The sequence below is a fragment of the Urocitellus parryii genome, chromosome 10 (genome assembly GCF_045843805.1).
Source record: "Urocitellus parryii isolate mUroPar1 chromosome 10, mUroPar1.hap1, whole genome shotgun sequence".
Taxonomy (NCBI): domain Eukaryota; kingdom Metazoa; phylum Chordata; class Mammalia; order Rodentia; family Sciuridae; genus Urocitellus; species Urocitellus parryii.
The window spans coordinates 44,543,389-44,570,252 of record NC_135540.1 but is presented as its reverse complement, the minus strand read 5'-3'; positions in this window follow the sequence as shown (position 1 = coordinate 44,570,252).

Here is a 26,864-nt window from a genome sequence, read left to right as displayed (position 1 = left end):
AGATGCTATCCTGAGCATTGTATGTAGAACACTATTCTCCCTGTTCCACCATCACTCTGTAAACTCAACCAATGTCTCCTTATTTTTTACAAGTATTTCTATTGGACAACTGTAATTATTGTTTATTCATTAATCAACTGACTTCCCTGGTAACATAAGTGGGGATTATATTTGGCTCCCTTTCTGTTGCATTTCTAGGCCTGAGGGCAGTATCTCATACTATTGCTATATAGTACTTGCATAATGTATATATGAAAGAATTCATGGACCCCCTTTTAATAGATGAAGAAACTGAAGTACAGAGAAATGAGTAACTTTCCTAAGTTATACAGCTACTAGATATCAGGATCTAGGTTTCAATCCCAGCAGTGCACCATGAAACAAACATGTTCAACCACTATAAATAGCTTTATGTACCTAGTAACTCAAAAGGAAACCACTGTTTACAAAAGAAGGTATTAGGGGAAGCATAAAAAATTTCTCCTTACATAGTTAAAACTTTAAAACTAGATATGATTTCATAAAGCATCTTTAGTGTGGCAAAAATAGAGGAGGGAGTCAGTCCTTGTGGTGTGTTCAAAAATGAGAACTTTGAGTCAAAATGTTGCTTCCAAATTTATCTGGACCACATGGGGGGGCCTCACTCCTCCTGTATATAAAGTGGGTAAGGATAATTCTGACCTTAAATATTATGAGCTCAAATGGGTTAATAAGCAAGATAGTTTATAAAAATTAACATGGCAGTTTTCCTTTTCATTGTGATTAGGGTATGATCTTATGTAGATATATACAATAACTGTGGGTGAGAACACATAACATACTTGCTTTGTCGAATGTGCAGTGGTGTCTACTGTATAGATGTGTTAGATGACCAAACACTTGTTTAGATTCTTCTGGCTCTTGCAGACTCAGTCACTCTCCTGAGGAACCACATACATACTGTGGAAATTTGGCTCAATATGTGCTAACTACATGATGTAATTGACCTTCTGTCTTATACTGTATAATTGCAGTCCTTGTATCAGTACTTGCTAACAGTGAGATCCACAAAGAAGTTCAGAGACAAACTAACCCTTTTCACTATTTTCCCCATTTTATTGAATTCATTGCAAATTGTTGTATCTAGATAATTTGAATAAGCTCTTATGTGCATAAAAGACATGAAGAGCAAAGTGGTATCTGTAGAATTGTTCAATGTTTATTCAAATCAGAGGTTTTTAAAGGACTTGTTTCGTGAGGAGCAAAGGGAAAAGTTTAAAAGCTTAGCTGTGGCAATTATAGGGAACATGTTTTCTGTCTCTTCTTGTAGAAACGCATGCATCTTATCCGCAGTGGCTGCCAGCCTTCTTGTCAGACCAATTACTTTAAAACAATTGTTTCATTTGGAATAGATGCCACAGCCCAAGTGATTGTCCCTTGTCAGTGACACATTCAATTAAAACAGTTCTGAATAGGAATTCTGGAGGGCCTACTGTGCCTTGTCCAATCTTATCAGTCAACAAAGAACAACCTCAGAGACTTCAGCACTGACTGGTTCCACTGTCAGGTGGTTTGAACATGTTGCACCTTCCCAGGGTTCCTCAGAGTCTCTCGTCCCTGTGCCTTTTGCAGCCAATGACAGGCGCCATCTCAGCAGTGTCTGGGTCCACAATGCCAAGAAAGCTTATGGCAGTAAATAAGATGGCAGCTGTGACAGTCCTGACAGCTGGCTAGAGCTCAGGGTGGCAGGCTGAACCGGACTGTGAGCAGTTGGAGTAGCAGTGAGGTATGACCACCATTACTGGTTGGCAGATGTCAGTTTCCACGCTACTAGCTACAACATGATGTGACGGACACACGCACATCGTTACATAGGCAGGCAGAACTTTAAACAAACTCCTGGCACCTAGCAGGTTCTATATCTTCTTTTGAGTGCAGGAAAATTTGAATATTCTCACTTAAAAATTCTTCACCCCTGTAATACTTGTGCAAGTGGAGAACAATTTTAGGAGGTAGCAATAGGAGAGAACTGACTCTTCCAGGTAAGAGTGGCATCCAAAGCAAAACTGATTTCAAAGAATGTTTTCTTGTGTAGGTCATCATTTTAGAAGCACTACTCTAGGTGCAGATTTACACACCAGAGGATCCCTATGTGGAGAAATTATACGTGCCCATTCCTTTAAATATCCTCCTGTATCTTTTTTTTCTTATGCAAATTCCCAGCACTTCTGACTCCTAATTAACTTTCCTATTTTCTGAATAGTTTATGATAAAATGATTCCTATTAGAGGAGAGAGGTATTTAAAATATACAGGATCAAAACAGGTAAAATGCAAGGAAATAGTTATATTAAATAGTGTGTAAAAGACATTTCTATAGGCTACTCAAGTCTATGCAGAACAGACTCTCACTATTTCATCCTAGGGTCAACCAAGGTGGGCAAGCAGGCGCCAAGTCTGGAAATTTGTGATAGATCTCAGGTTGAAAGCTGTCACAGGGAATCTGGCAGCAGAGCTGAACCTAGTCACAGATAGAAGTCAGCAAAATGACATGGGTACAAAGTGATGGCGCTGTTTTTCACACTCAATTCTTTAAGAGATTTGAGGTCAGTCACCTAAAACCAATTCTCCTAATGTCCAATCCCCAGGAATACCCATTAGCCTAATAATCATGCTCCTAAGACAAATCTATCTTCGATATTTCATGTATAATAAGATGCCATTCTAAGCATTTTTAGATAAGTTGTTTTGTGTTTTAAAGTGTATTTTATAATACTTTAAATATTCAGCCTTAAATGGGTGAGATGCCTTAGAAGCCCTCAAAGGAAGGCAAAATAGTCACTATGAAAGTTTTCACAGATGCCTGTAAGCTAACACTATTTTAGCACAAATGAAAAGTATATTTGATAAATGGGCTTTTAACATAAATATGTCATTAGGAAAATTGATAATTATGCCAATTGATTTTAAGTAAATTGGTCTTAGGCAATTTGACATTCTTCCCCAAAAGGTGCCTTCCTGCTCTGAAATTCTAGGATTCCTGACACATGCAACAAACTCACTGCCTAAGATGGGATGTGCTAAAAAAAGAGTATCAACTTTTGCTTGGTTCTATCCTGACATGAAGCCAAAAATTTCTAATATAAAGTAATAATGATAAAAATAACAAAATAACCACATGTTTACTGTTGACTTCTTTCATCCCATATGTACATATTGAATATCTACTATATGCTAGTAGTGTTCTGAATCAACTCATGTCATCCTCACAATGACCCTGTGAATCATCCCCAATACAACTGGACATAGATATGGTAGTTGAAGCAAAGAGAAGTTAAATAATTGCCTAATTAAGCGGTAGAGGTGGGCTTTGAACCCAGGCAGCTTGGGTCAGTGCTTTACTGCATCAGCAGAGAGGCTCTGCTAAGTCATTAACTACGCTGCTCCAGGTGATTTTTCAAACTGGTCAAAACACAAGGGCAGGTTGTGGGGATAAAGATGATATTCCCTGAATGGTTCACAAAAAAAGTAAGGGCTCTGCCTTCTCAGTGATGGTTTTTCTGGAAGATCAGAAATCATTGCTTGAGAATGGTTCACATTCTCTCTGCGTATATCTGAGAATCTGAGGTGAAAGAGATTGCCTATCAAAAGGAGACGGTGATGTGTAAGAAATTCCAGACAAAGCCTATTAACAGAGCAACAGCATGACATGCTGGAGGTGTGTGTGTGTGTGTGTGTGTATGTGTGTGTATGTGTGTGTGTGTGTCTTCTTTTTCCTGATTAGTTGTTTATGGAGACCTGAACTCCATTTTCTCACTTCTTTACCTTAATACCTCTGCAATATAAATGAGTTGAATGTTGGGAGACTGCTACTTCAAGAAGGACTTCTGTGCTGGCCCTGTGAGCAGTGTGCATCAGCAGAAGCTGGTGAGGGGCCTTATTTCTGTATCTTTTATGCTGTTGAACTAGTGAGTGACCAGAACTATCAGAAGTCCATTATATTGAGATATTATCTAGCTTTTGGTGCTAAACATCAGACACAATTCTAAACAATAGAAACTGTTTAGCTCCTGTATTACTATGACAATAACGTTATGTGTTATTCAAACAAATGTTCCATTCTTAAATGACAATAATGAAAATACTACTATATATTTCACATGTAAATTTTTAGTAAACAAAGAGGGGCACAGTGGCACATGCCTGTAATTCTAGTAACCTGGAAGCTGAGGCAGGAGGATAACAATTTTGAGGCTGGCTTGAACAATTTAGGGACACCCTGTTTCAAAATAAAATATTAAAAAAGGGCTAAGAGTATATTTCAGTGGTAGAGGGTCCCTGGGTTTAATCCAAGTACCCCTAAAACTTAATAAACAACCACAACCACAACCACAACAAATACAATTAAATAAAAATAGACTACTAATTGGAAATTTAGGAAACAATTTTTTTAAAGTAGAGAAACAGGTGAACATCAGATAGGATTTAAAAATTGCAAATCATTTTATAGTATTGCTGAATGATTTGAGAAATTTGCAAAATGAAGAAAAAAGACTCAAAGACACTCTGGTATGGTGAAGAATATTTGCAAGATGTGAAACGTACCTGCAATGTCACTGACCCACTGGGACCAGTCTTTCCACAGAAGCAAAATGTCTTCTAGAGCTCAGCTGGTGATCGGTTTATGCCCTAAAGCATGATTATAATGTTAACCTTGAAAGGTCCTAATGAAATGAGTCTGGTGGTCTCAGCCTATATATTTTTATATGCACTGGTGCATGCCTTGGAACATATCTTGATGGACTGTCTGCGGAATAGCACAGCATGTTTCTGAGATTATGGCGTGACCCACAGTCTCCACACCATAACTCCTATTTTTCCCACATGATGCACCTTTCAAAATTCAGCCCAGAAGGGAGAAATGACTTCTTAATGACAGTCTGTACATTATTGATGGGGCAATAGCGTGGTAAAGAGATAACCCTAGGTGTCTTGTTTGCCAGTTGATTAACCAGAGTGAGTGCATTCCCTAGGGAAAACATGCTTTGCAGAAAGCCAGTTATCCATTCTGCCTCACTAATAACAATATTGTGAAATTTGAGATGTGCTCCCCACCTCTGTTCCTCAAAACCTTCGTGGAGTCAGACTCTTTAAGGGTTATACATTAAGACATAAAATTGAGATGTATATATACCATTTGGGTCGATGGAGTACTATTACAAATGTAGGTTGAGGTAAATGACAGAACTCTATTATATGCCCTTCATAGGGAGATGACAGGTCTCCCAAGTGATCTTCCTAATTTTTTAAGACAAGAAATCTATATATACCTGGAAGGGAGAGGAGGTTGCTATGTCTATTACATTGGATTGAAATAAAATATTTAAAAGTGAAGTAATCCCTTGAGGACATTATAAATCAAGGCTTTAGAATTAAGGGATTGTCTAGTGAAGTTCTAATGTGACCATGTCACTCTTTCATAAAAACAGAGGAAGTCTAGCTGTAGCTGTCCAGTCTTCCTATCAATTTTGGAACCAGTGCAGCAATGTCAGCAGTTTATTCTCTCTCCTGGTGGAAGAGATATTAACTTCTCTTGATTTCACTGCTTTATGACATAAACCAGCCCAGGATGGCCCTTCTGTTTTATTACATGGGACTCAAATGTTGGGTAAAATTCTGTAGCAAAACTTTTGCACAACTTAGAACTTTGTGTGTCTTGCTTCTTTGAACATGAATGTCAGGCTGATAAATAGCTTGCATTCTTTGTATTTAAGTTCCCTGAATGGAATTCAAGATTTTTTTTCTCTGAGGCCATTAGGAATTTATGAACCATTTTTCTTTTCTCTAGTCTTCAGAGAAGACTCTACTTTTACAGAGAAGACTCCAAGGCATTTGTCATTTTATAGAGTGAACCTACTTAGCGGGTATTAAACAGGAAAATTTTTGGAGTTGTGACAAGCTATAAAACAGGGCCACATATATTTAAGGAATATTGACTAAGCACCAAATCCTTTTATTCTCCCTCATTGAGCATCATATTATTTCTGTGTTTTACAGAGAAATAAAATTGTAAGATTATTCAGATATTAGCAATTTTTAGATGATTTCTATTAGTTATCCTGTATTAATAGTGATATCTCCACATATCACTTCTGTTTTTTCATTATTCTTAATATACTTAAGGAATGTTAGGTTAAAATCCTCTGTGACTACAGCATTTCTTCTCCTGGCTAATGCGAGAAACCCAGACAAGACTGAAGCAGAAAAGGGAGATGAATTATTTAGCCTGCAGAAGAGAAGTCTAAGTGGGTTTGAGGATCATGAAGAAGATTTAATAATAGTCTTTGTGTAAGAAACAGATATAGTACAAAGATTGATGGCTAGGCAGTCTCTACATTTACTGAGATCATAATAAGAGGAAATAAGATAGGAAGGACCTAGAGTAGCAATGAGGAAGCATTTCCTGATGTCAAAGTTTGTTGGTTATGAATGGGTTCAGTTCATCATTCAATATTTATTAAGTTTCTATTATATGAGGTCATACTTGCTCAGGATTGAATGGTTTACTTGGAGGTCTTTTTTAGAATATATTTACATTTGAAATGATTCAGATGGTCTTATTTAGAGATAGAGAAACAGATCAGAGGCTTTATGATTTTTGTGATTCCTTTAAAGATACAGAAGAAAAAGTGTGATGCTGAATCAAATCAAATGTCACACTATGGTTTTCCCCTATGTTCATCTTCAGAAGCATGAAAACTAAAGCATACTAGAATTGTCACTATAGATAAACTGTGTAGTCAACTGACAAGTCAGTCTATGGCAGTGAACTACTGCACATGTTATAAGGACATGGAATTACAAGGTTGTAGATTGCAAGTTTAATTTGCACAGAATTCAGTAGCTCATTGAGACTAAGGGATTCTTTACACACACACACACACACACACACATACACACACACATACACATACTGAGAGAGAGAGAGAGAGAGAGAGAGAGAGAGAGAGAGAGAGAGAGAGAGAGATATTGAGAAACTAGAGGCCTTGAGATGTGGCATAAACCACTGTGGGAGAAGTTCAATATAGAATTAAAAAAAAAAAAGAAAAGCTAAAGAGTGTTTCTTAAATTTCACATTATTATGTAAATCACCTGGGTTTATTAGAGAATTTCTAGAGAGCTGCAAATGAGCTCAACTCCTTGTTGACTGTGGTCAGTACAGCCTGGTTAATAAATGATATAGGTGTGTATAAATAAGAACTCATCTGTTCTCATCCTATACTGCAGCTTGGAGAAGCCCCAACACCACCCCCATCCCCTCACTATTTGGGAAACTGGAGTGTTCTAGGCTGCCTGTGGTGTTACTTATCTTCTGCCTTTGATCTCTTTGTCACCCAGGAAGCAGGAGGAGGACTTCAAGACAGCAGAGCCTGTCACAGAGTGTATACACTGTTCCAAAAAGGATGGGCTTGAGGCTGAGGGTGCATGTGAACTCTGCATAGCTAACCTTCCCTTCTGGATGGATTCCACTGCCTGGAGGAGGGGCTGAGGGAAGGTTGAACTCACAGCCAAATTTCACAAATAGAATCATCTACCTACTGGGTTACTTAGGTGAACGAAGCAGGTGACTTAAATTGCATTCTCATTGACTGTCTTGGGAGAGTGAACATTGACCAAGGATTGTGTTCTTAAGTGTTGTGGTTTCTGGAATAGTCTTTCAGTGACTACTTTGGAATTTATGGATGTATTAAATAGTATGGCCTGGAAGGAAAACATTACTCCATTTGTTTGTATTTAGGCTGAAAGCAATAAAATTAGCACTTCTTTATATTTGGATGATGGTGACTTTCTTTGACACCCAGGGATTGATTTAATCAACTGCTTTTTTAACTTCTATATTCAACAACTTTTCTTTGAGGTAATATTTCTACATAGCTAACTCACCATGTCTTCATCATGTCAAGCCACCATTCAACCCCCAAATCCTGTCATTTATTTTTGTTGTTTCCTATTATTACCCCTTGAAATTAGTAATTCTATAGATGAATATATCTCTATTTCCCAGAAAAGTTCCTGGCATCTTGTTCATGCTAAAAAATATATTTTGTAAATAAACAACAAATATATAGAGAAAAGAGTCTTCATTGATTTTTTTAAAGAATTGCATATTATTCCAATAAAAGTATTTTAAGATTTATCAAAAACTTGATCATGCACTTGGCATTAAACATATAAACACTAATTTATTCCCTTTGATTCATCTCAACATAATTTATGATCAAGCACATCGGAACATTAAAATGGGTTATGCATAATGGTCATCACTTTTTCTTTGAGTATGTATAACTAATTTTTTAGATATTAACAAAGGATATATATGCAGCTATTTTTTTCCTTGGTTTTCTTACAAATTTCATCTAGATATTCTATCTTCATTGGTTTTTATGGATGCTTTTTTTATTATTTTTGTGGATCAAAGTACATTCTACTGTCATATATAACTAATAAAACAAAAATAAAAATAAAAAAAATTAATTTTAAGGGCTGGGGATGTGGCTCAAGTGGTAGCACGCTTGCCTGGCATGAGCGGAGTACTGGGTTCAATACTCAACACCACATAAAAATAAAATAAAGATACTGTGTCCACCTAAAAAAAAACCCTAAAAAATAAATATTAAAAGAATGTAATTTTAAGATACTTATGACAGAATTTGGGGGTTTGGTTAATATTTTACAATTTAGTAATTAGTAAAAACCTATAAGATCTGATGGTTTTCTAGTCCCAGATTTGAGAAAGTAGTCTACCTGAAATTCTTTTGCTAGACGAGGATTTAAAACAACCCCTTCACACCACAACATCTCTATTGCATTTTGGAACAGTGAAACTGATCACATCCATTTTTAGGACATATTCTTTGACAATTTTCAGCTCTCTTGATTCCTTCCTCTCTTTGTCAACAACCATATATTATTTGTGCACATTTCTGCCTTTCTTTGAAGGTAGAACATTTCTTTTCCTATCCAATAACTAAGAGTGTTCTGTGAAAAATGGATACAGAATTAATTTGATTAAATTGCAGATAATTTGTAAAGTGAGTAATATTAACATTGTACTGTTTCTACTAAAATTTATAATTCTTCAGCATTCTGCCAAAGGGCTAAGAGTATTCTTCATTGATTTCCTGTCAATCATTAAATTCATAATTTACTGTTCTGTTTTACTCCATTGTTCGGAATTACCCATTTCAGCCTAATTTATTACTTATTCTGTGCTATTTAGGTCTGCATGCTGGTTTTGAATGACCAAAATATCATTTTACAGATATAATTCACATGAGATAGAAAGCTTAATATAGATCCTCAACATTTGATCACTTCATAATGTCATGTTTTTGGATTAATGGTATATTGTATCCTATTTCACTAAGTTAAAATGAGAGTCTAATAAAAATTATGGTGACTAAAAAGTAAAATTTAGTATATAAAATAACCTAGGTGATATATAACCTTTTTCCCTTAATTGATCACCATAGGAATATTCTGATGGAACTGTTGCTAAAATTAGGTCATTGTCAAAGAACATGATTTAATAGAACATTGAAGAACTTATGGGAAGATATAAATTGAAACTGACTTTTTTAGAATCTTCCTGTCTTTCCTTTATTCCATAACAAATATATATATATATATATATATATATATATATACCTAATTTTTACTTTTCATTATCTTATAAACTTTTTGCATGTAAGACTAAAAATTTTGGCTGAGAACACTATATGGAATCACTTTTTGGTCAATTCATTTGCTGCAATACAATATAAATTTCAAATTGAATCAAATGCTCCTAATTTATTCTTATGAACAGAAGCTCAATAAATATTAAGCCAATAAAAGTGTAGTTCTTGTGAGAAGAAATATTTTAGATAAAATAATTATGAAAAAAATACGAGATCACAGAAGCAAGAATTTAATGGCATGAGAAAATGTCTCATGGATTGGGGAAAAGAAAGAGTGTCATGTGTAACAAACCAATTAACTTTCATCAAGCAAGGGAGTCAATGTGTTCCTGACAGACGTAAAGCATTAGGCATAATTTGTAGATTAAAAAGCCTCTTTGACATACTACCACATTATAGAAATATGAAGTTATCAACTTATGTATGGAGAAATTATATGTTGAATGAAAAAAGTTCATAGTGTTCATGAACATTGACAGGCATTTTGTGTTAGGACAAAGATCTAAATAGAAGGAGGGGGCTGCAGATTTGCCTACATGCCATCCTTGCCCAGACAATTAAAGGGAAAAAATTGAAACCTAGGAGTAATTAGCATTGCCAATCAATAGTAATGTCAAATAAATGATGATCAAATTGGATGTATTATTAGAAATTTATTTCATTGCCTTTCCTTAGAAACCTGAAAGAACTTTACTTCAAGTTAACTATATCTTCCAAACCAAATGTATTTCACACTAATAGATGGTTAGAAAGTTCTGCCCAAGGATATACACAAATGATACTAGGTCAGATCTTTACTATACGCCTTCAGTAAAGAATCATATATTTATATAGATTTTTTTTCATATACTTCTGTCATGAACTTATATATATTTTCTCTTTCTTTTCACTTCCTGTTTTACCAGACCTACAAGCCCAGTATAGCACAGCACAACATTCTGTCTTAACATTTTGTATCAGCAAACTCCAATGGAGTCATATTTTTCATGTTGGTATTGGAATAGGTTACAATATTGTTGTACTTCAAATATTTTAATAAATTTTCAATGCAAGTTCACTCCAGTTGCATTGGAGCTATAATTTATGTAACTCCAAGATTATTTCCTTTTTCTGTAATTCCAAACTAGATTAGTATATTATCCTCTAGAATGTTATTTTTTACACCACCCTTTCCTTCACCAACCTGAGGCTTCCTTAATGTGTCAAACTTTATTTTTCTCCATCATTCACAAACTAATTAATTAATACCTCCAATCTTTCTAGCCAGTATTATTGCAATCAGTAATAACAGCTTATAATTATATGTATAGTTTTTGAAACATACATTTTGCTAGTTATTGTACAAACAATATTTTCCATAATTTTTATAATGCTACATCAAGAAAAGTACTACTATGCTTACTTTACAAATGAAGTACAAAATTCAGAAAGGCTAATGCACAATTAATAAGAGAAGGAGTCAAGATTCTGAACTCTGATGCTGTAATGCTTTGATTTGGTAGTATTTCTCATATTTTGTTTGTTGTCTTTGATTTATGTAGTGAATCCTTAATAATATTACCTTTTCCCCATGTGTTGGGTATTGAACCCAGGACTTTGCACATACTGGGCAAGTACTCTAGCACTGGTTAAATACTCAGTCCTCAAAATACTTAAAATGGGATGAGTAAGTTAAAATTTAAATTCCGTCAGTGCAGCCCACTGTTTCATCTATATTGCCTTCTAGATAAATATAAGCTCCTTAACATATCATATCAAGCTCTCCATGTTCTGGCCTAGTTGACCTTGTCTCTCCCCTTAACCCTTCAAACAACTCCAGCCTTACTGAACTATCAACTTTCTTTATGTCAGAGTCTTCTCCTGATCTTCATAGTGTTATTGCTCTCTTGGACTCTCCTCCTTCATTGTCCACTAAGAAATGTGTCACAATATCATCTTCTCCATCATATTCCAATGTTTGTCTATAAGGTTCTTTCAGGGGAAGGGTCTGCCTATTTATGTTACCCCAATGTCCAGCACATTGATTTTAACATAAGATATAAGTAAGAGAATGCTGATTGAATGCATGGATATGCTTTTGTGATTTTCTTTTGTCTTAAGTGTATGAATTTTGAAAATTTTTAACTTCTATTTCTACTTTGAAAGTTTAAAAGATTACGGTTTTGTTGCCTGTCCTTATGTACACACTTTTATGTGTACTGCATTTTTCAATATTATGCATTTTCATAAGTTAGTTTAGGCAGATTGACCTCTAGTCAATCTGTTTGACTATTTCTTTGTTGTTAAATTGTTAACCAGTTAACATTTCTTCCCAGTTGGATAGCATTGCAATGAATACTAGGGGGTTAATGTTTCTTAAAAAATTATTCTTGGAAATACATTGCTTAGGTCACAACCTGACAATAGGATTAGTAGATCTAGACATTAATTTATACTTTGCACCAGAAAAGGGAGTTAACAAAGTACAGTGCACAGACCACTACTTGTTTTTATAAATAAAGTTTTATTGTAGCACAGATAGACTTTTTCATTTGTATACTGGCTATGGCTTTTTTCAAAGGGAAGAGTTGAATAGTTTAGAATATAAAGCTGAATATATATGCTATCAGTCCCTACATAGAAAAATTTTCTAACTGCTGAGTAGCAACATAGTGTTTGGCTTATTTCTATGATGCATTTTTCACTTCAAACAAGAAAGTTAATGAGTGATACTCTTGTTGGTGATGGGAATCATGATTGTATGTATGATATTTATGAATTGTCTTTTCTCAGTGATATTCTCACAACTTTTCCCTGAGAGGTAAAGTGAGAGATAGACTCTTACTAGAGAAATCTGTAGCATGGGAAACTGGCAGCTTAGAAAACTTCCCTGGAGTTTGGTTATGTGTGCTTCCAAAGAAAGTATGTAGCTTTTGGAGTTACCATTAGTACTTTGATGATTGCCAGATGTTTACTATCTCTAGCTAATGAGTCCTGTGAAAATCACACCCTCAACTAGTTTTCAATGCTAACAAATCCAAGAGAAATATAAAAGCTCTATCCATCAGCTTTGTTATCTGCTTTAGCACATTGAATTGCAGATGTTTTGTCTTCTAATAGCACAGTTTAATATAAACAAAAGTGCCTTAAAGCAAAATTTAGGTTATTGCATAAAGGTCTGCTAACTTGCTCCAGCATGGAATTATGCTGAGATGGCATGCCAGGTGCAGAGGGCTATCACGTCTCATCATTTCTGTGTTACAAAATCAAGCAACATAGGCATGTTATAGGCCAGATTATTTTCTTGTAATACAGTGTGACTCAATTTGCCAAATAAAAATGAAATGAAAGCAGCAGCTTGTAGTGACACCTAAAATATCTTTTGAGTCATTATCTCTTTAATGAAAGGCAGCACTGGACAATTTCAACACAAATTGTAGTTTAGCATCTCATTAACTGAATAATGACTTATACCCACCATGCATTTCTAAGTACCTTAAGTGTTATAAAAATGTACTTCAAAATGAATCAATAGTTCATTCTTCTTTCCATGCTCAGATAACAATTAAAATCTTTTTGTCCTTCAGTATTTCATAATTTTAATTTGTTTCTTTTATCTTCATCGGCTGTTAAGTAGATCGGAATGAGATTTCCAAGCAGCCTATTTACTACATTCCTAGGTATTTGGATAATTTGTTGCATTGTGGGTTATATTACTATTTGATTCTGATTTGTCATTTGACTGATATTTTTTTTTCCCTTGGGAGACTGAAATAAATAAAATAAATAAAGAAGGAACTGACTTTGTATAAGAAAGACATCCCAGCACATAAATCACTACTGGGCATCCCCTAGTGCTAGTAAAACAAATCTTGCAACTTTTTAATTGAAGCCTACTGAGAGCAGAATGTTTTTCTTTCTTAGTTCATTTAGAACATTCCTCTCCATAAGTGATATTTTCCTTTCAGTAATCAAGTAATTACTAAGCTGATATCACTTCTTTTGTACAAACTTTGCCTTGTGTTCATCAGCTTGGATCTTTCACCCTGATAAACCTGGGCATTTTGGGTTGGAATGGCTGATCCCTACCAGGCTTGAATATCTGCAGGCATTTTGCTTCAGTTTCACACTGAGATAGCAATCAATCCCATCTGTTCTTTATCATTAGGAATTCACAGTGTACCCAAAGCCATTCTTCAAGTAAGAATGCAAACTTTCAAGGGAGTTTTCTAGGTACACACACACACACACACACACACACACACACACACACATCATCATCATCATCATCATCATCATCATCATCTAGATATATATTCACGTAACTTTTTATACTCTACAATTCTAATATAGAATTTGAATAAGAAGAATATATAGGCATCTAAAAATGAGTATTAGTGAATAAACCTCATTTGTATATACTGATAGGCTTGATGAGAAAAAAAAATATTGTGTTCTATCGACATTATTGTTTTCCGTGAAACAGTATCAGATGACTAATTGTGTCATGTACCATGCTTATGCTATTAGTAAAAGGGGGCAAGTTGCTTTTCAAAACAGTTATGGATTTAGGCCAGATCATCAATCAGATATTAACATTCTTTGATTTTTGCTTTAAGCAACTGATCATTGACTTAGTATTCTTGTTTGATAGGTTGTCAAAGTCAAGAATAATCAGTATTAAATTCTTCACACTTCATTCACTTAGTATGTCTAAAATAATAATAAATCATAAAATTATAATATTAATATTAAAATATGTCAGCCTATTATTTAGCTACTGTACTACATGTTTTTTTTTTTCAAAAAAGTACAAGAAACCATGAAATTTACGAGTCCTGTTGTACAGTCTTCCTACATTATAGTATAATTGAAAGTAAAATCCCTTAAAATTTACTTTAAACTATAGACTAAATTGAGTTAATATGAATTTTTCTAAGTATGAAGTGTGTGTGTGGTATGAAGGCATTTTAATCTAATACCTTGCTTGATCCAGTGAATCCTTCCTACTTTTACAGGCTAGTACACATTTTGAATAAATAAAGTTATTTAATCTCTTTAACATATCTCAAAGAATACCTAATATTTGATAATCTTAAAGCTATCTTCAAAGTCTTTAAAACTACTTAAGTGTTGGTCAAAATATTAGATGTTTCTGTAAGAGATTTAATAACACTTCTGTTGAAGATATCACTTCTTATTTTAATTTTTCAATAAAACTAAAGCTATAAAAATTAATCATACCACTTACAAAAGCATAACACAATGTCCTATGTTTTAAAAAATAATTTCACAAAACTCCTTGAAACCACAAACAAAAACATGGGAAAATCCAAAGAATGAAAAAATATCCACTTCACACAAATTATATTTTCTATTACTTACCAAGATATTCCTTACTCTCTAAGTGGATGCAAAATACACTCACTTTAAAATATCATGTTTGAACTACAACTTTTGTACAAAACATGGGAATTTACTAAATGAACTTCCCTTAGCAGTTACTAATATGCAACTCTCAATATGTCTCAGTAAAGAGAGAACAAATGTAAAAGCCTTTGAAATAAGATCTAGGAACTTTTAAAAGCATGTCTTTTGTATAATATTCATTAAACCATAATAATTGAAACCCCCTAAATTCAATTTACCTAAATGAAAAAATTATGAAAGCATGAACAGAAAATTTTAATTGTGAAATTTCTAAGGTCTGCAGTGGTGATTTAGCTCCAGGGAACAAAGCAGACTTGTGTATATTTTCTTTGATGTTTCATATTTCTTTCCATTATATAATTTTTGGGGCATTTTTTCCTTCATTGATCTTTTAGTTACTTTAAAATATTAAGCTTGTGAATATGTGATCTGAAAGTACAGTGGGATCTGTGACAAAAGTGTCAATTAGAAGCAGTTAGCACTACAATTTGCCTCATAATTCCATCAGAAACTGAACAGACCAGAGAAGAACAGAAGGGAATATGGGGGAAGCGTAGCAGGAGGCTATAAGCTTCTCTCTTTATCTTTTTATTTGTTTTAATTAGTTACACATGACAGTACAATGATCTTGACATATCATACATTTGAATCAGATGGGGTATAATTTCTCATTTTTCTGAGTGTACAGGTTGTAGAATTACATTGGTCATGCAGTCACGTAGATACCCACAACAATAATAATGTCTGGGGATATAGCTCAGCTGGTAGAATGCTTGCCTCGAGTGCATATGGCCCTGGGTTCAATCCCCAGCCCCACCAAAGAAAAAAAAAAAAAAAGCTTCTCTCTTTGTGTGCTTTTGTTTCCATACCTGAAGAGAGGAGAAAAACAAATAGAGTCTATTTCTCCTGTTTATTTTTAAGGCCTAATGAAGAGGGAGACAACACATTACAAGCAATTTTTCTTTCTGGCTTATTAAATTTTGGTTAGCCATATTTATTGAAAATTTCTTACTTCTCAGTCTTCATTCAAATGAGTCTTCCAAGTCTCCAAATTTTAAATGATATGTTACTCATCCCACCCTATTTTTTTTAAAGATTCAGCAACGCATCCAATTTTATCAATTTTTATTTCAAGATATCTTCTATCCAGAGTAATTTCACTTTATTTTCATTGTAGTATCCTAATCCATAATATCATCACCTCACAAGAGATCAATCAAAGAACTTCACAGGTATTCTAATTCCATTTGGTCTCTTTGGTCTGGACCATTGTACATGCAACTGAGAGATGAAAACTCACTTAAATACTTAAAAAAATGTTATCTACTCACTCTTCACAACCAGTGTCAAAAGTACATTCCATATTTTCTTTCCTAGCACACATTCATATGTCATATGATTTCTCAAATGCGACTTTAGCTTAGGATACCTCAGCCCCTACACTTCAGGGTTTAATATTGCCTAGTCTTTGTTTGGATTTTGTGTTTTAATTAACTTTTAAAACAGAATGTAATTCCATTCCTAGAAAATAAGCAGGTATTTTAAGCTGATATTTACTTAATAGTTATCTTGGCTGCATTGATTCTTCCCACCACTGTGATCTAGCTTTTGATTTAACACTAATAACTTATTATTCATCTATTTCTCATCCAGCAATTTTCAAGGTACACATATATTTTAGACAATATTGGGAGGCACCAAATTAGAGATGGTAAAATGATCACAAATAGGTCTAAATACAAGAATATTTTCCCCATTGTTATGCAAATGTTAAGCTCTCTTTATCTTTTTTTTTATGTTATAAGACAAGGTTAAACACCTATTTCCTAAGGTCTGGAATAGAGGAAGTCTGGATCATTATACTTCAGATTTTTCTACTTAAGCAAATCATGATGGATACTCTTTCTCTGAAACTCTAAGAAAGATATTCAATGAATTGAGATGAAAATGTCACTGTGCATAATCAAGTGTTCATTTTGTTGAAAATCAACCTAAGTATATAAAATAGATTTTTGTTATGTGTTGAATGGTGTCCACCAAAAAGATATATTGAACCCTAATCCCCATTCTTGTGGTGTTATTTGGAAATTGAGTATTTGCAGCTGTAATCCAGTTAAGATTATATTGATTTGGGTGGGCCCTGGCCCAGTCAGATGACTTGTAAGAGGGTAACTAGGACATAGTGTAAACAAACACACAGGGAACAAAACCGTGTGGCAATAAAGATAGAGATGGCAGCCAGGCATCCACCAGCATGCATACATCCTTCATTGTCATCTATCAACCCACTGAAATTTCATCTACCCATCTATTTATTTATTTATCCTAATAAAAAAAGCACCAATATTAGTCAAAGTCAAGTTGCAGGATTTTATTGAGTTTTTAATTTTTCAAAGCCTGTTTCCTCCTATGAAACATGAATAACTTTTAGGATTAAATAATATATAATTTAGAATAGTGCCAAAAACATTATTCAGGGATCAATAATTTCACACGTGCATGTGTGCGCACACACACGCAACATGGTTTTGTAGCAACTTCTGCGTGCTCATATTTATGTCCCCTTTATTCATTAGCAATACCTGTCTAGGAAACTATGTGTGTATTACCTACCTGTCCATCTATGTATACAAATGTTTAAGTGACTTTACAGCAGAAAATACTAATTTTCCTCAATATCAATTTTCTACTCACAGATTTACTTTGAGTAGATAAAAATCTGTAATAGAAATTACATTTTTCATCTGCTCAAACTCACAATTTGTGACCATAGAATTGCATTTGGCCATTGGAATATGTGTGGATATGTCGCGTTACTGTCACTGTATTTAAAGGAGACAGTGCACTCTTCCTTGTCATGTTGGATTCTGTTTTCTGGTACAGCAGGAGCTCAAGTGGTCTTTTTGACTATCAGGTAGGTATTTCTTTCTCTATTTAGAGTGGTAGAACAAAAGGTAGAAGGAAGAGTGCTCAGTTACAGTTTCTGTAGGAGTTAATTGATTCTAACTGATGTCTATGCACAAATAACTTGAGAATAATAACACTTCAATCCCTAGCAGTTAGAGAAATGCAAATTAAAACTATACAGAGATTTCTTATCACTCCAGTTAGAATGGCAATTATCAGGAATATAAGGATGTTCATGAGGATGTGGAGAAAAGGGTACCCTCAAACATTGCTGGTGGAACTGCAAATTGGTACAACTCCTCTGGAAAGCAGTATGGAAATTCCTCAAAAAGAGTGGAATGGAACCACTATTTGACTCAGTTACTCCAGTTCTTTGTATGTATCTAAAGGACTTAAAATCAGCATACTACAGTGACACAGCCACATCAATGTTAATAGCAACATAATTCACAATACCTAAGCTATGGAACCAATCTAGGTGCCCTTCAACAGATGAATGGATAAAGAATTGTGGTTTATACACACAATGGAATATTACTCAGCCATAAAGAAGAATGATATTATGACATTTGCAGGTAAATGAGTGGATATGGAGACAACCATGTGAAATGAAACAAGTCAGTGCCAAAAACCACAGGTCAAATTTTCTGTCTAATATGTGGATACTAATACACAAGAGGGAGGAGAATAGAAGTTAGACAAAGGGTAATAAAAGGAAGAGAGGGGATGGGAATATTAAAGACAATGCAATGAATCTAGCACAAATTTCATATGTATGTATGTATGTGTGTGTGTGTGTGTGTGTGTGTGTATATATATATATATATATATATATATATATATATATATATAAAAAATACGTCACAGTGAATCTCAACATCATGTACATCCACAAGACTAGGATCTTAATTAGAATGATATACTCCATATTTGTATAAATGTATCAAAATGGATTCTGCTGTCACATATAATTTAAAATAAAATATAAAAATTTGAAAAAGTATAAATTAGAAACTAGAAATAGCAAAAAAATCCATATAAACAATAAAACATAAATATGAATGGGTTGAATACAGGGACATTCTGCAAGTGCACTCATTCATAATCAAGCTCTTCACATTTACAATTAGGTTCCTGATGAATATGGAATTGTCAAACTAGTCCCAAACTGCAAACAAGTCCTCATTTTGTAGGAAAGAAATTTTTTCTTATTTAGAAAAAAATGTTGACTGTTGCACTAATCTCTATAATTTCTGTCTTAGTATTAATCTTTATAAACTCTAATCTCTACACTTGCTTAAGATTATTCTTAAATAGTGTATATAAGAGGGAAAATATGCAGTTAATTTCTTCTCAAATTTCTTTGGCCAGGGCTCGCCATAGCAGAACTATAGGCCCTTTAGTTTCTAGAATAGAGCAAGCTCTCAGCAATCCTAGAACTGGATCTTTTTCACTTTCATTTGTTACATGTTGTCTTGCATTTTATTTTATTTTTTTAGTCTCATGCTGATTTTGAATAATTGATGGCACCTCTGACTTTCTCTACAGAATTTTGGAATTATCTATTATAAGTACATAGAAGTAATTTTGGCTTTTTCCTGTTGTTTTTCTATCTCTGTGCTCATCTCCCCCACACCCTCCCTCTCTCTCCTTCCCTCTCTTAGAGGGGTAGTAATTAACTGGAAGAACCTATTCGTTGACTACAGAGGTTTTATACAAGAGAAGAATAACTTGTGAGAAGTTTTCTAGGAATATCATGTTTCAAAAGCATTTCCTGTATTGTGCTTTATTATTATTTTCAAGACAACAATAGAGAAAAAACAAAATTAAGACCAAAAGTTATTATCTGCTCTTGGTCTGGAGCATGACCAGAGCCCCTACCCACAGGCATGTTGACTACCTGCTCCACCCATTCACAGGTGCTCATGTTTAGCCATGTGCTGGGCTCTGTTAGGCCATGAGATGACCAGTGTGCTTTGATTAATGTAAATTTCAGGAGTTTGCCTTTGAGCATCTTGTCTATTATATGCAAATGAGAAAAACATGTATCCCTGTGACTGGATAATAAACATAGTAAATAAATTTAGCTTAAATTAAAAGTCAATTAATTGACTATAAAATGCCAGTCAATAAACTGCGGTCACCAATTATTCCTGCATATTCTTCAAATAAAAAAGAAACCACAGAACATTTCTTTGAATTGACTGGATCTTAGAAAAACAGTGACAAAAATTAATAAGCATGATAACTATAAATTATGTTACATTGAGATTCTTATTTTGAATTGTAATTTCTATGTATTAAATCAATCTAAAATGAGAAATTCATTTTTATTTTATATCCTTAAGAATTACTCCTTTTATGAAACACTTAATTATGTGAGAGTACCTTAAAACTAGTACCTTAAAACCTTACTAGTACCTTAAAACTAGACATTGTTCCACAAATCTATTATTATATTTATCATTTAATTATGTATATTAAATAGATATGTATACACAATTATATCATGCATCACATATTTTATAGATATATAACAATAATACCTTTTATGTTAATCAATATTTCATTAATATTAATATTAATTAATAGTTCATTACTGATTATATTTGGCTATATAATTTGGCTTAATATTGAGAAAAATAAATCCAGAAATAAGTACTTTCTGACAGTAAGAAAACATAAAAAAAAATCAAACATGGGAGAAATACTGAGGAAATTTGGATTATAGTGAGAAATGCAAGCCTTCTCTTAAAGCCAAATCTCCCATTTGCTCCTGATTTCCTCATGGTGCTTGTCTGTTTGAGAACTCTGTTCCAGCAATCATACTGCCCTTTTTTGATACATCTTAATATTTTTCCCTTTGTAGTGAGCATTTTGTGTTTGGAAATTTTTCATTAAAAATGAAAAATAAACTTACCTGACCCTATGTTCCAGCCAAACAACTTTCCAGCTTCCCACTCTCTTTTACAGTAAAACTTCATAAAAGTGTTAGTTCTCAAAAGGGATCTGAACTACCATCAGCATCTGACCTGTGTTCTCTCTTCTACTACCTGGTAGCAGGCACGTCTCTTGCCACTGCACATAAAAGACTTCTGTTATGAAATCCAGTGATGTTTGTTTTGCCAAATCCTACATTTCATCCTTTGTTCTCATCTTAGTCTCTCAGAAATTTTCAGCATAGTTGGTGTACTGCTTGACTTTCACATCACAATCACAGTTCCTCCTGTCTCATGTGATGTTAGGGCTTAATCTTCTTGGCTTGTTTCTTTCTGTGAATGTCCTCTAAATCTTGGAGGCCCCAGGTTTGACTACTGATTCATGTCATTCCTGAATATACATTAAATGATGATCTAGCAGTATCATGACTTCATAACCCCCTGGCATGCTTTTGCTTCCCACCCTTACATTTCAATCCCATGGTATCATTCATTATTCAACTGCCTACCAAGAGTCACCACTTGAATATCTATCTACTAAGTGTTGCAAACTTAGCATGATCCAAAAATAATTTTTGGTTCTTCTCTTTCTTATATCCCATTTCTGAACATCACTTTTCACCAATATTTTGTATCTCAATAAATGCTACAGACAGCCATTCCCATCTGATGATGTCCAAATTCCAGAAGTCATTCTTATTCCTCTCCTTGTCTTTCCAATCACTTAATATTACAACTCATCCACAAGACCTGTTGGCTTCACTTGAACTTATCTTGAATTTGTATTTCCCATTGTCTCTGCTTTTATCACCTTCATCCAGTATTCCTTTGCTGTAAAGAAGCTTTTTAGTTTGATCATCTCTTTTCCAACTCATTGTACTTGTCCCAAGATGATCATCCTGCTTTCACCTTCGTTATTTTACTGTGATCTATCATGTTATGGTAACTTGAATCTTCTTTTGTAAATAATGGATCAATAGCTTGCTGATAGGGCACTTGTCAAACATGAGTGAAACTCTGGGTTCCATCCCTAAAGCAATCACATGTATAAATAATGGGCCAAAGGATATGTTAATGGCTTTCACTGAACCCACATCAAACCTCCTAAAATTTGTGACCACTTTCTTGGTCTGACCTGGTTTTGTCTTGACATATATAATAAAATATCTACCTTACATACATGCCATATATATATTTTTTTTCAATGAAAATGAATTATTTTCATTTATTAAGCATAGAAATGTCATGTCATATTACTTTTTAAGAGAGAACACTGTATCTAAATTTGTACTATTCAAGTACACACATTTAAATCACTGTACTAACAGTCTATGTCAATACTATGTATTATATTTTATAGAGAGTACTTCTATAGTGGCTAAAATTATCATATGCATATATGCATATACATGTTTATAAGTATATATATATATATATACATATATATATATATATATATACTTATTTTCTATTATCCCTAACTGGAATATAAGCATCATGAGAATAGAAACTTATCTATATATTTTATCTCTGTATCAAAGTTTCTAAAAACGTTTCTCATATACATATGTGCTTAGTATATATTTGATGAATAAATAAACTCAAAACCAATGCTTATAAGAAATACATAAGAGTTCTGGGAATAGTTAACCAATACAAAGGACTCAGATAATACATGTGAGTATTTGTTAATAAAATAATTGGAAAAGACTCAGAAGATGATGGAGCAGAGCTAGGCAGCAACTCTTGATTCCTCCACAGTCCAGAAATAAAGCAGTGAATGAACAGTTGACAAGAGAGATGAGTGACAGAATAAACACTGTGAGAAAGTCAAATGGGTTGTTTGGAAGTTTTTGGAGAAAAATCTAAATGACCACAAGCAGGATTACTGTAGAGAGGATTTAGGCTTCTGATAGAAAGTATACTTATACGTAAAGTCAAGACCTATATATGTTACGAGAAATCCAGCTCCTCACAAAACTTCTTTTTTTTTTTAAATAATGTAGTCTCATTTTTCTTTTCCTTCTTAATTTACCATCAAAATTGTGGCATTAGTTTTTGAGGACTATGGGAGAAATATTATTAAGAGAGGCAGTATAAATCAGCTTACTCCTGGAGCCATTACTTGTCCCCCAAGAAGAGTCTTTCCATCTTTTTCTTATGGATGCCTATAGGGAATATAGGATCTAATGGGCATTTTTGCCCTTTGGTGTTAATCATAATCGGTATTGTATGGAAGGAAAGATACTCCTTCTTCCCTCAATAGCTAAATTCAAAAGCTGAAACTATAAAATAAGCTGATCATAGAAGATTAACAAGAGAATATGTATACTAATGTGTTAATTCTTAATAATAATAAAACATGGGGGAATCACAAGAAAAAAATTTGAACCCAACAACAAAGTGTTGAGATTTTGAGAGCTCTTATGTCATCCTAATTAGAGACAGGAAAGAGATGTAGGGCAATTGAAGAGAGCAAATGATTCTGAGGATACCAAAAGGACCCTAAGAAAAAATAGATGGGAGATATGAAAATTTATAACAAACTTTGTCTGGGTGTGGTGTTGACTTCCAGGCAACACTTTTAAAATTTTATTTTATTTTTTATTTGTTCTTTTAGATATAAATGGCAGTAGAGTGTATTTTGATATATTATGCATCCATGGAGTATAATTTATCCTGATTAGGATCTCATTCTTGTGGTTGTACGTGATATAGAATTTCATGGGTTGTGTATTAATACATGAACTTAGGAAAGTTATGTCTGAATTAATTTACTATCTTATTCCCATTCCATCTCCCTTCTCTTTATTCCTCTGTCTAGCCCACTAAACTTCTATTCTCCTCTCACCACCTTGTTTTATTGTGTATTAGCATCCACATATCAGAGAGAACATTTGGCCTTTTTGGGGGACTAGCATATTTTGCTCAGCATGATAGTCTCCAGTTTTATCCATTTACTGGAAAATGCCATAATTTCATTCTTCTTTATGACGTAGTAATATTACCTTGTGTTTATATATGCTACATTTTCTTTTTCCATTTTTACTATTAAAGGACATCTAGATTGGTTCCATAATTTAGCAATTGTGAATTGTGTTGCTATAAAAACGGATGTGGCTGCGTCACTGTAACATGCCGTTTTCAAGTCCATTGTGTATAGACCCAGGAGTGGGATAACAACATCAAATTTTCTGAAGAATCTCCATACTGCTTTATAGAGTGGTTGCACCAATCTGCAGTCCCACCAGCAATATATGAGTGAACTATTTCCTCCACATCCTCATGAACATTTATTAATACTTGTATTCTTGATAATTGCCATTCTAACTGGAGTTAGATGGAATCTCAGTATAGTTTAATTTGCATTTTTCTTAACTGCTAGAGATATTGAACATTTTTTCCATACATTTACTGACTATTTAATATTTCTTCTGTGAAGTGTCTGTTCTGTTCCTTTGCCCATTTATTGATTGGTTTCAATGTTTTGTTGTTGTTGTTGTTGTTGTTTTAGTTTTGGTGTTAAGTTTTTGAGTTCTTTGTATATCCTGGAGATTAATGCTCTATCTGAGGTGCACATGGCAAAATTTCTCTCCCATTCTATAGGCTCTATCTTCATGTGCTTGAATGTTTCCTTTGCTGTAAAGAAGGTTTTTAGTTTGATACCATCCCATTTATTGCTTCATGATTTTACTTCTTGTGCTTTAGGAATATTATTGAGGAGGTTGGTTCCTATGCTCACCTGATGGATATTTGGGCCTACCTTCTCTTCTAGTAGGTGCAGGGTCTCTGGCCTAATGTCCAGGCCTCTCTTTTGAGGTAACTTTTAATCTTCCCTGGCTGATGAAACTTCCAGGTAGAGGATGTATGACAATTGAATTCTTGTTGGAGACTCTGTCTTTAGGTAGCATACTAGTCATCTTTGTTTTGCATACCAAAATACTTGACAGGAGCAACTTAGAGGAGGGGAAGTTTATTTTGGCTCATGGTTTCAGAGATTTAGACCAGGGTCAGCTTATTCCATTTCTCTAGGCCCAAAGTAAGGCTGAACATCATGACAGAAGGGCCTCGTGGAGGGAAGCTGTTCTGGTCATGTTGGTCAGGAAGGAGAGAGATGGGGGAGGTAGCCTAATGGAAGATAAACCCTACCAGAGCAAGTTCTGAGTGACCCACCTCTTTCAGCAACACCTCACCTCCCTGGAGTTAGCAGTGTGTTAGTCCATTCAAACTAGGATGGCCTGATTAATTACACCACTCACAATTCAATCATTTTACCTCTGAATATTCCTGCATTAACACAGTAATTTTGCGGGGACTCCTTTCATCAAAATAATGGTAGGTTGATAAAGGTAGAGAAAATGACTGCTTGTTTTTCAAGTGTTTTTAATCTTAAAATAACCAATATGCCAAAGTGGCATATTCTGGTCTTCAACAGTGTTAATTACCCCATAATCAAATAGCTAGCATAGCATGGAGTCTGTATAATATATTAACTGAAGAAGATCAAAAGTATAGAAAAATTCCCAATGCATAACACAGTACAAACATCGAGGATAAAGAACTTCAAGCTGAAGTACTGCAATTGTGCTGAGTGCACAGTGACAAGGAACAGAAATACCAGCTTCTCTCAATTACACTGAAACCAATTTAACTAGTGAGGAAAGTTGCTTGGGATCGGAGGTCACCCAACAGGCTGGAATCTCTGTGTTCTCAATTAGCTGCAAGAATTTAGGCAAGTGACTCCTCTCATTTATTGCACCTAATGGTGGCACTCACGTAGTAGGGAGGAACAAATAAAGTTTCATGTAAAATACTTATCAAGGTGCTAGATGTATCATAAATGGCCCTCAAATAATATTATCTGCTTTGCATGCTTTTCGAAGACTTTCCTAATCCTGCTTCCTTTATCCTTTCACTTGGTGAATATTTCTTATCATGTTGGGAATAAAGAGAAAATGGTGACATTAAACATCAAAAAAAAAAAAAACTAGGATAGAGAATGAAAAAAGAAAAAGAGAATGATGATTCAGGATAACAGAGTATAAGTAATGAGGTTGACAATTTTGTTCCACAGTAAATTGTAAAGGCAAATTCTTAAGAGGAGGAGTTTCATTGTGAAAATGCTCTGAGCAAAGACAGTGAAATGGAATAAATTCTGTCCCCCTAAAGGGACCCTTTGAAGTAGAATAGTCATTTCAGTTATGTTGTCTGTAAAATATCCTAAAAAAGCCCACTTGCCTTGTAATTTTATTGACAAACTAATCATTAAAATTGCATTAGAATCTTTTGCAAATAAAAGACATATATATATATATATATATATATATATATATATATGCTTGTGCACACCACACACACACAAACACACGCACACACACACACACACACCACTTTTCTACAGTAATTGCAGAAATTCCTATCATAAGGCAGAAATCAAAGTGTTATGAATCGGGAGTAAATTACACTGCAGTCTTTTCAGCTTGGTCAGATTCAAACAACTGCTTTGATATTTCAACAAACATTTATTAAGTTTTTATTCTATTCAGGTATTGAAGTAGGTGCAGAGAGAAATTAAACAACAAAAACCTATTCTGCTATAGTTCTTCTATGATCCGGTGGGTGAATCAGAGACATAAACAACTAAAACTGCTGCTGAGGGCTCTTTTGATAGAGACAGGATATGTGTAATAAGAGGGTACATGGACGAGGACAACAGTCAGGACAATAAAAGGGGATTTGAGGTTTTCCTTCGACAGGTGTAGCTTGACCTATGCCTTGAAGAATGGATGGAACTCTGTTAGGTAGAAAAAGTGAAAGAAGCTGAGGATTTGAAAGAAATAAACAAGTTTCCTTGAAGTCATTGTCCCTTAACCATCTTTAACTTTGATGTC